This window comes from Theobroma cacao, chromosome 4 (assembly GCF_000208745.1).
Source record: "Theobroma cacao cultivar B97-61/B2 chromosome 4, Criollo_cocoa_genome_V2, whole genome shotgun sequence".
NCBI classification, from domain to species: domain Eukaryota; kingdom Viridiplantae; phylum Streptophyta; class Magnoliopsida; order Malvales; family Malvaceae; genus Theobroma; species Theobroma cacao.
This window is the reverse complement of record NC_030853.1, coordinates 27,100,258-27,110,092: the sequence shown is the minus strand read 5'-3', so window position 1 is coordinate 27,110,092 and position 9,835 is coordinate 27,100,258. Positions and strand designations below refer to the sequence as shown.

The window sequence follows — 9,835 nt, the reverse complement described above, 5'->3', positions numbered from 1 at the left end:
CCTTTCAAATGAATTGTGAGGCTCTATATATAGTGTTAAAAGTGACGGTTACATAAGAATAGGCTTTAATGCGCCTAATGAATGACATTATTATGAAGAATATTAATGTAAGTAACCGTTACTGTAATTGAATGTAGTAAGACTTGTTCTCAAGTAAAGGTAATAGAAAAGAGGTGTACAAGAATAGGTACGATAGAAGAAGCTGTATGAGAATAGGTACAAGAGAATAAGCTGTACATGAATAAGTATACGAGAACAAGATAAGAGGGTGAAACACTTGTACTTCAGGAAAGGGTTAAGAGGAAGACCTCTTAACTACCTCCATATCTCAGCCACCAAGCCAAACTCTCTGAAACATCCCAAGATGAAAGTAACCCCTGAACCCTGTCACTTATTCTGAGTTACTTTCACTGTCGTCCAAGTGAAACAGTTATTCTATTCAAGGTGGTTGTTCTACTTGTATTAGTTATTCTATATGGGGTAATACTTTACTTTTTCTAATTGTTCTACTTTAAGTAATACTTGAAGTAGCGCTTCACTTGTTCTGCGTGAAGTAGCTCTTCACTTGTTCTAATTATTTTGCGTGAAGTAACACTTCACTTGTTCTTGTTGTTCTCTGTACAATATTATGTTTTAACATAATTCTTTAGAGTAACGGTATTAACCAAAATCTAGTATCTACACTGACCTTATCTTCGGATGGGTTATTCATATGTTGGTGCCTATGGAAGAGGTAGTTGGAATCAAACTTATCAAAGCCGACACCTTCCCTCGCCTGCATGCATGGATGAAGAATTTCAGTGAAGAACCTGTAATCAAAAACAATGTCCCTGATCACAACAGAGTAGTAGATTTCTTGAGAAACAGAATAGAATTATAAAAAACATCACCTCATCATAATCACACGAAAATAAATTAGCTACGAATAGCAGTTTGTACTACACTTCTGTTGTGAGGAAGAACTACTTTAATCTGTTTTCTGTTTAATTTTCATGTTGGTTAAGCTGGCTGTTTTTAGTTTAAGAATAATAATACTTGTATCTGTCGTTACCCTTGTTATTTCATTTTTCTTTTGAAAATTTTGTTAATTCATTTTTAGTTATTATATGCGTTTTTTTTACAATCTATAAATAAACTAATGTTTAGAATAAAAAATGGTTTAGGTTTAAATGAGTGTCGTTTGTTAGAGTATTATGCTTGGGGTTTAAAGTTTGATTAGTATTACATTTGATCTATATTTGATCGTAATAATTAATTTTAATCGTAAATGCAAAGTAAAAAAAATACAACTTCGATCACAATTAATTGGTTTTTAATAGTAAAAATAATAAATTCCTTCGATTATAATTATTTTCAATTATAATTTCTTATTGCAAGCATCAATTATAGTTGCGACACCAAATTGAATTTTGGTTAAAGTAATAAAAGATAAAATGCATTTTCACTCTGAAAAATTTAGAGAAATTACTACTTGTAACATTTTTTGAAAATTTTTTTAAAAGATTTATTTTTAAATAATTATGAATTCTTATATTCAATATATTATTTATTTATTTATTATTCCATCATATTTTTTACAATTAATTTATTATTATTTTAATTTGTAAATAATTTTCATAAATACATATATATATATATATATATGCTTGTTGAACTAATTTATGAGTAGTTTAAAAGATTATGATTGTAGTTTTGTAACCTAATTTTTCATTTTTTTTATTTATGTATTTTTTCCTATTCTAAACAATTATGACTATATAAAAATTAATCTAGAATAATTATGAGTTAAAAAATTTTATTTATTTTATTAATACTACAAATAAAATAATAAACGAGGAAAAAACAAAATAAATAAGGAGAAACTAAATGAAAAATTAGATAATAATACCAAGTCCATACATTTTTACGTAGGGTGGGCTTACCTCTTCCAAACGGGCTATAGATAACAATACAGGCCTGATCAAAACAAGCCATGTTAATCCCAACACATGAATCGACGTCGTTTATTATTGAACCCTTGTCATGACTGAAATGACGTCGTTTCTCTCCTGTCACACGGTGTTCTTTTACTTGGAAACCGTAGCCTCTTTCCTTATCCCGCTTGTCTTTGATACAGGTTCTTCACTGAAATTCTTCATCCATGCATGCAGACGAGGGAAGGTATCGGCTTTGATAAACTTGATTCCAGCTACCTCTTCCGTAGGCACCAAGATATGAAGAACCAATCCAAAGACGAGATTAGCTAATCCAAGTTTGTCACCACCAAAGAACTTCTTGTCTCCAAGCCCATGCTCCATTGTTTTCAAAATTTCAAGGTTGTTGTTGATCGCCTTTTCCTGTTCTTCTCCAAATTTACGAAAGAATTCCCACATAGTTCGAGTCTGTAAAGATATAATCATAAGACTAATTAGGAACAAATATCAATCCTGGATTGAAACAGGCGTGAACCTACTTTTGAAAATAAAATAGAATAAAAGTATTTGTGCTTGAAAAAATAGTAAGATCAATTAAAGACTGAGGAGAAAAATAATGAAACATTAAGAGATAAGTTATGATTGTTATAAGATAGAGTACTAACTCCTTTAACTAAACTGCTCACTGACTAATTTTGAAGAACAAAATCCTGATGACATATACCTTTTCATCTATGAGTTTGGCCCAAAACCGGGCGACAGATTTCTCATGAACATCTTTTGGAAGCAGGGATTCTCCGGCCACACCTCATCAATGTATTCAAGAATAACCAATGACTCTGCAGTTGGTTTTCCTCCATGAACAAGCACTGGAATCTTCTTGTGAACAGGCTTGTATTCTAGCAGCAAGTTGTTCATATTAATGGGGAGATATCAAGGGCACTGGAACCTTCTTATAATTCTTCTATTCAACAATTTTATTGATAAGTTGGTCACATAGAACCAGAAAATTCACTTCAACACTATAATCAGGGAGGTTCAGTGAGAAAGTGTCTACACACCAGAAGACTGCTACAAACATTACAAGAATTACATAGGCTCTGAAGCCATTCTCCAAAGATTAAATGGGATACATTACATTATAATAAAATTAGCACACCAATCAGAGCTTCATCACAGAACATTCTTCACCGCCATGCAAAGAAGCAATCACTTCCCTCCATCCCAAACTTAGGTTTCAAATCAATCCCAATCATCAACAACTCAGTAAACATGCCATCAGATAATGCATCGTAAACTTCAAATCAATCCCAAATCATCCTAATCCTGTTCCATATCAAAACCTTGTCATTATCTAAAGAGTTTAAAGAATTGGATTGCCAAAAACATACAAAATCCAACAAGCAAAACACAGTTCCCTAATACAATAACCTCTTGAACCATTGACAAAATATCCTAACGTAAGGGTTGGATATTTTATGTATGTTCAATTGTACATGTATATATGCAATTTCTTCCAACAAAATTAACCAAAAAAATTTTAAAATATTAAACAAAACATACTCAAATCTTCAATGCTTAAGAAAATTACATAAAAGTACTCTTCAATAATTTGCTTCACTTTACTTTGCATGATGGCAGCATTTGAACTTGTAGAAGGACAGAATGCTTAATGATAATTGTGATTAATTGTAAAATTGGAGTGACAGTAGGAATAAAGAATCAAATCATTGCAAAATCAGAGCCAACTATATATTATTTCTGAAAACTTTGACTACATGTAAAAATGAATCCAATTCAAACAAAAAAAAAATAGAATTAAGAAGATTCGAATTCATCTCCGTCAAATTTTTGTTCTTCTTTTGTTGTGCAGAGATAGGGGAGTCTTTTAAACCTGACAGACCATCTTCTTAGTCGCAACGGAATCATTCTTATCAAGATGGACACAGAGTGCCATTTCCTTATAATATTTATTGATCATAGCAACATCGGACGGACAATTTTTGATAAAGAGAACCAAATACAAGTATTCATTATCGTCTCTCCTCTTCTTCTTGAAAAAGCTTTGCACGGAAGCAATCTTGTGAATTAGATAGACAGTGATGTGTTAATTTGGAAGTCATGAGGTTGCCCCTTGTGGGTTGTCCAAGTTTTCATGCTTTGGCATCATTATTGAATCGGACTCGGTGAATGTGGTCCCATGGGCGTCACTTCCTGAGAAATCCCCTTGGAAGCTACGACAACTCTTCCTCCAAATCGCTTCTCTTAAAGGTAGAGTTGTGGGTTGGCAGATTAGTCAGATTCCGAGGTCTGGTAATGAGGCAGCAGACAGCCTCGTTAAATCAGGGATTGATAGAGCTCATGATCTTCTTCGCATCTGCCCCTAGCTGTTTGAGTGTTTGTTCGACTGAGCTTGGGATATGCTGTTTCCTTTTACTACTGAGTTGAAGTTGCAGGTTTGCTCAGAACAGAGACAGCTTTTTGATCAATCTCACTCAAGATAAGACAGCCACCATTCTAGGAACACTATGACTTCTTTTTTGGCTTTGAAAGAGGAGGAAACATCCAAAACGGTCATATTTTTCACTCTTACCTTCCGTGATGTTTTGTGGATGGTTGTTTCTTGTTGATTCTTCATGATTGTTTTTATTTTGTACAGCTTATAGGCTGATTGCTGGTTAATTTTTGTAGACCAGATTTCAGGAAGGGCATCTGGACTGAGTTCTCCCAAGCCAGGCCCCTTCTCTTGTTCACGGGTATTCCCCTTTTGATGGTAATGGAAATTACTTAATCTTCAAAAAAATATGGAAGAGAATGCATCTATTTGAAAAGTTAAAGTTCACTGTTAACTGAAAATTTTCAATTAAAATATATTAAATTAAATTAACAATTGATTAACCACACTAGATGAATCTAACAGATAGACGTAAAACAAAGTCATGAGTCATGACAATTAGACATGAATAATGACTTATTAAATAGATCAAAACATTTGGAAAGTCAAGGAAAATGGGTCCTCTTTATCACCATTGTCCAAGCAAGCAGTCGCCACTGATCAATATACAACGACCTTGCATCTTGGGATCTCGAGCCCAAAGTTATAGCAGGAGTAAAGCTACATGGGTTCTGGACTAATCCTTTTAGTCACCGAGTGATCTGGACATTGAAACTGAAAGGCATAGACGACTCTGAATACACAAAAGAGGACCTTGCTAACAAGAGCAAGCTGCTGTTAAAGTACAATCCAGTCTACAAGAGACTCCCTTTTCTCGTTCATGGTGATGACAAATCAACCGCTGAGTCCCTTGTTATCCTTGAATGTATAGAAGAAAGAAAATTGTGAGAAATAGACTTCCTGATAAGGTGATTTCAAAAATAACCATTCATATAAAGTTACCTGTTCTAGCCAAAAAGAAACATGAGTAAACTAAAATGCCCTTAAAAACATCATTTCAAATTAGAGTCTCGATATTTCCCTCTCGCCAGAAAGAAAATAAAAATAAATAAATGCTCAACTGTTTAAGCTTTGTCATCTTTCTCTCTAAACTCTCTGAACTGTCTCAACTCTGTCAACTCTCTGTTGAGAACTATCATCATCAGCTCTCTCAGCTCTCTGAACTGTATGAGCTCTGTCAACTCTTTGTTGAGCACCATCGTCATTAGGCTGTGGCCTATCTCTTGGCATCTGACCATAGCAGAGATGACATCAAGGTATGTTATTGGGTTTATTGCTACAACACTTAAATTTCTGAAATATTTGGTGTACATTAGAACATGGATTAGAAACATTGCCCATAGTTGTTACACTCCATGCATCTATAACATTTGTTAGCATTATTTTAGCATGCCACAACATTGGTTATTTTAAGACAGTTCATGTAGCGAGTCAATAATTACACTAATTGGCATGTCACATGCTATGGGTATTTTAGGCCAGTTCATGTTAAGACACGGTAATTATAGTGATTGGCGTGTCAGCATTGGTGTGTTACAACATTTTACGTTATATGCATGGCGTGTTACAACGTAAAGTGTGTTACGATATTTTACTTTATATGCATGGCGTATTATAACATTTTACGTTATATGCATGGCGAGTTATAACATTTTACGTTATATGCATGGCGTGTTACAACATGACTGATAAATTCTAGAACACAACATGTCATATAATGTGTTAAATGATTAACAAATTATTGTTATTTTCAAAATTTCAATGGGGTTCCAATTGTGCTACTTGTGATAAGACACGGTGGTCAGTGGGTGGATGGTATTTATAAGAGTGATGAGTCACTAATACGGAGGGTTAGGAGTGATTTGTCATTTGTAGGATTGATGAAGCTAATTGAAGATGTTGTTAGGGTATACTAAGAAATTGACGAGATTGAGTTACATGCATTGATCAGTACACCTGGAGAGTTATCACGGCCAATTAACAAGGACGATGAGGATGCTGCATTAATTCTGCTAGAACATATGAATGTTCCGACTGTGTATATTAGCATTAAGGGACACCAAATAAATGTTATGTCACATGAAGAAGCTGAACAACATGGTAATTAGCTCAATCAAAATGAGATATACAATGCTTCACATATATTACAGCATTCAGTCCGTAACCCACAATAATGACAATTGACGTATGCACAAGAGTTTATGCAGCCCAGTAGACACACAATATTCACAGAACAGTTGGCTGCACAATTTCAATCAAGATGTGTATTGAACCAATTAGTTACTTGAGTCCAACAAATGCAACGATTGGGTGAAACTGTACAGGGTGTAATGGCATTTTCAAATGAGAATGCAACACTTGAGTACAACACTATGACGTTGGAAGGTGACACTGTGATGCTCGAGGATAATACTGCATTTGATGAGGGAAATGAGGATTTGTTCCCTACCGGTTAAGATAGATTTGATGACAATTCGGATGATGGGCTTGATGAATGGCATGATGAGAGTTCATCAGTAGCCTTTTCCAACTTATGATTGTAGGCAATGAGAGTTGACACTAGTTTTGCACCAAGGAGTCCATGTTCTTCCAACATATCCAAAGTATACTTCCTCTGGCAAATGGAAACACATTCTGTTGACCTTGCTACTTCCAACCCTAGAAAATATTTAACCTCTCCAAAGTCTTTTAGCTTAAAATGAAAAATCAAAAAACATTTAACATCATGAGATAACTGAGAAGAGCTAGATCCTATTATAATGTCATCAACATAAACCAGCAGTGCTATAAAAACCACCATTGTTTGCATTCATAGTGAATAGAGAATAATCTGATAAAGTCTGTTTGAAACCATACTCTGTTAGTATTGCTATGAATTTAGCATTCCATTGTCTGAAAGCTTGCTTTAAGGCATATAGAGATCTGTGTAATTTACAAACTAGCTCGACATCAGATGGATACTCCCCCTTAACCTGATAACCAGATGGCAATGACATATACACTTCCTCATCAAGATCACCATTAAGAAAAGCATTGTTAATATCCAACTGAGACAAATACCATCATTGAGCTGCAGCTAGTGCCAAAAAAACTCTAACAGCAACATGCTTAGCAACAGGACTAAAGGTTTCCTGATAATCAAAGCCCTCAATTTGACTATAGCCCTTTACAACCAAATGAGCTTTAAACCTCTCTATACTGCCATCAACCCTCATTTTAGTTTTGAAAACCCACTTACAACCAATTGCATGGGAATCAGCAAGTAGTGGAACTATACTCCATGTGCCATTATCCTCTAAAGTTGTTAGTTCAGCAGCCATAGCATCTCTCCAATGATCATGTTAAATAGCTTGATGATAGGTAATAGGTTCATGAATATGAGACAAGGAAGCAGTAAAGGACTTATGTTGAGAACACAGCTGACTAAAAGATAAAAATTTGCAATGGAATAAGATGTGACAAAATTTGAGGAGGATGGTAGCTGAATATCATAAACTTCTAGATATTTAGGTAATTTCCTAGGTCTGTCTCTTCTTCTAGTAGGCATGGAATCACTAGGAATATAAGAAGGTTTAGAAGAAATAGAATAAAAAAAGTCAACGGTAAAGCCAACAGGACTACTAGAAGTAGATTGTTCAGGTGAATTTGATGAAGAATTCAAAGAATCTGATGTTTCAAATATGTTTGAAGAAACAGAAGGTGAAATTGAAGGTGTAGACATATAAATAGGTTCATGAACTAAAGAAAGAACAACAACAGAATCTAAGAACTTAGAATCAGACTCATGCATATGAGGTGTTTGATAAAAAGTATGATCATAGGAATTTTGCTTGAAAGAATGGAAAGGAAAAACATGCTCATGAAAAATCACATTTCTTGATATGAATACCTTATTAGCAAGAAGATCATAAACCTTATAACCTTTGACACCATTAGGATAACATAAAAATATGCATTTACTGGCTCGTTTATCAAATTTCTTCTTATGTTGACTAAGAGTAAACACAAAACACAAATTACCAAAAACTCTGAGGTGATCATATGAGGGAGGTTTTTTAAACAACAGTTCATAAGGTGTATAGTTGTGAAGAACTTTATTGGGCATTCTCTTCATGATATGAGTAGCAGTGAGAACTGCATACCCCCAAAAATGAAAAGGAACTTTAGACTGATGTAATAATGCTTTTGTGACAACTAAAATATGTTTATGTTTTCTTTCCACTCTACCATTTTGTTGAGGGGTTTCAACACAGGTTAAATGATGAACAATCCCTGTCTTGGCATAAAAATCAGTAAGTTCAAATTCTTTTCCATTATCTGTTCTTAAAATTTTGATGCAAGCGTTAAATTGAGTTTTAACAAAATTGTAAAAATTGGAAATAATAGTTGAAACATCAAATTTACACTTCATCAAGAATATCCAAGTGAAATGAGAAAATTCATCAACTAGAGTAAGAAAGTATCTTTGATTTGAAACAGTTGGTACCTCATAACGACCCCATATGTTTGCATGAACAATTTCAAAAGAACTGGCACTTGTTTGTACTTGAGTAGGAAATCGCATTTTCCTCTACTTAGCCATAGGACAAACTTCACAAAGTAAACTACTAGAACTATGAGCCTCAGAACAGTGTTTATTGATTACATTTATTCTTTCTAATGGTGCATGACCTAATTTGAAATGCCAAAGGTCAAAACTATTTACAATTATGAATGGAAGAAACGTTAACTGGTTTTATGATCTTGTTAATACTATGTTTTGACAAGGCTTGTTCATCTGTATTAATTTGCATGAAGTATAAACTTGAGATGACCTTAGCTACCCTAATCACCTTCCATGAAACCAGATCTTGAATAACACACAATTCATCAGTGAACCAAATACAATTTTTCTTTGAGTTAGTAAGCTGACTTATTGAAATGAGATTAAACCTAAAACTAGGAATACACAAAACATTTGTTAAAGTGAGAAATGGTGTAAGTTTGACAGTTCTTGTGTGAGACACTAAAGCTTTAACTTTGTTTGGAAGTTCAACAAAACAATTGATCATTGGTTTTGTAGAAACAAAATTATCCAGGGTATAAGAAATATGATCTATTGCTCTTGTATCTATAATCCAAGAATTGTGTTTAATCATGAGACTTGTCATATTTTGATACTTAAAAGGGAGATTATTCTTAATATTGAAACAAACATGACCAAAAATGATACCTGAGAAAACAGAATTTACTAGAGAGTGTTTGCTTTACTGATTTGATGCAGGAACAAATGTAGAAGCAGAAGTAGAGCCATCTTTACCTTCATCAAAGCTAATACCATTCTCATTTAAAAGATTCATTAGCTTGCTTATTTGTTGCTTAATGAGAGACATCTGAAACATGGTGTTGTTACCAGTAACCTCATCTTCCTGTGCAAATTATTTATTTTTTACTATTGCAACACAATTCACTGACTTGCTTTTCTTAT

At 33.8% G+C, this 9,835-nt stretch overlaps 2 pseudogenes; one reads left to right on the top strand and one right to left on the bottom strand.

The window, feature by feature from the left end:
- Positions 1–895, top strand: part of LOC18602855 — a 10,596-nt pseudogene extending 9,701 nt beyond the window's left edge.
- LOC18602854 lies at positions 2,067–2,840 on the bottom strand (annotated as a pseudogene).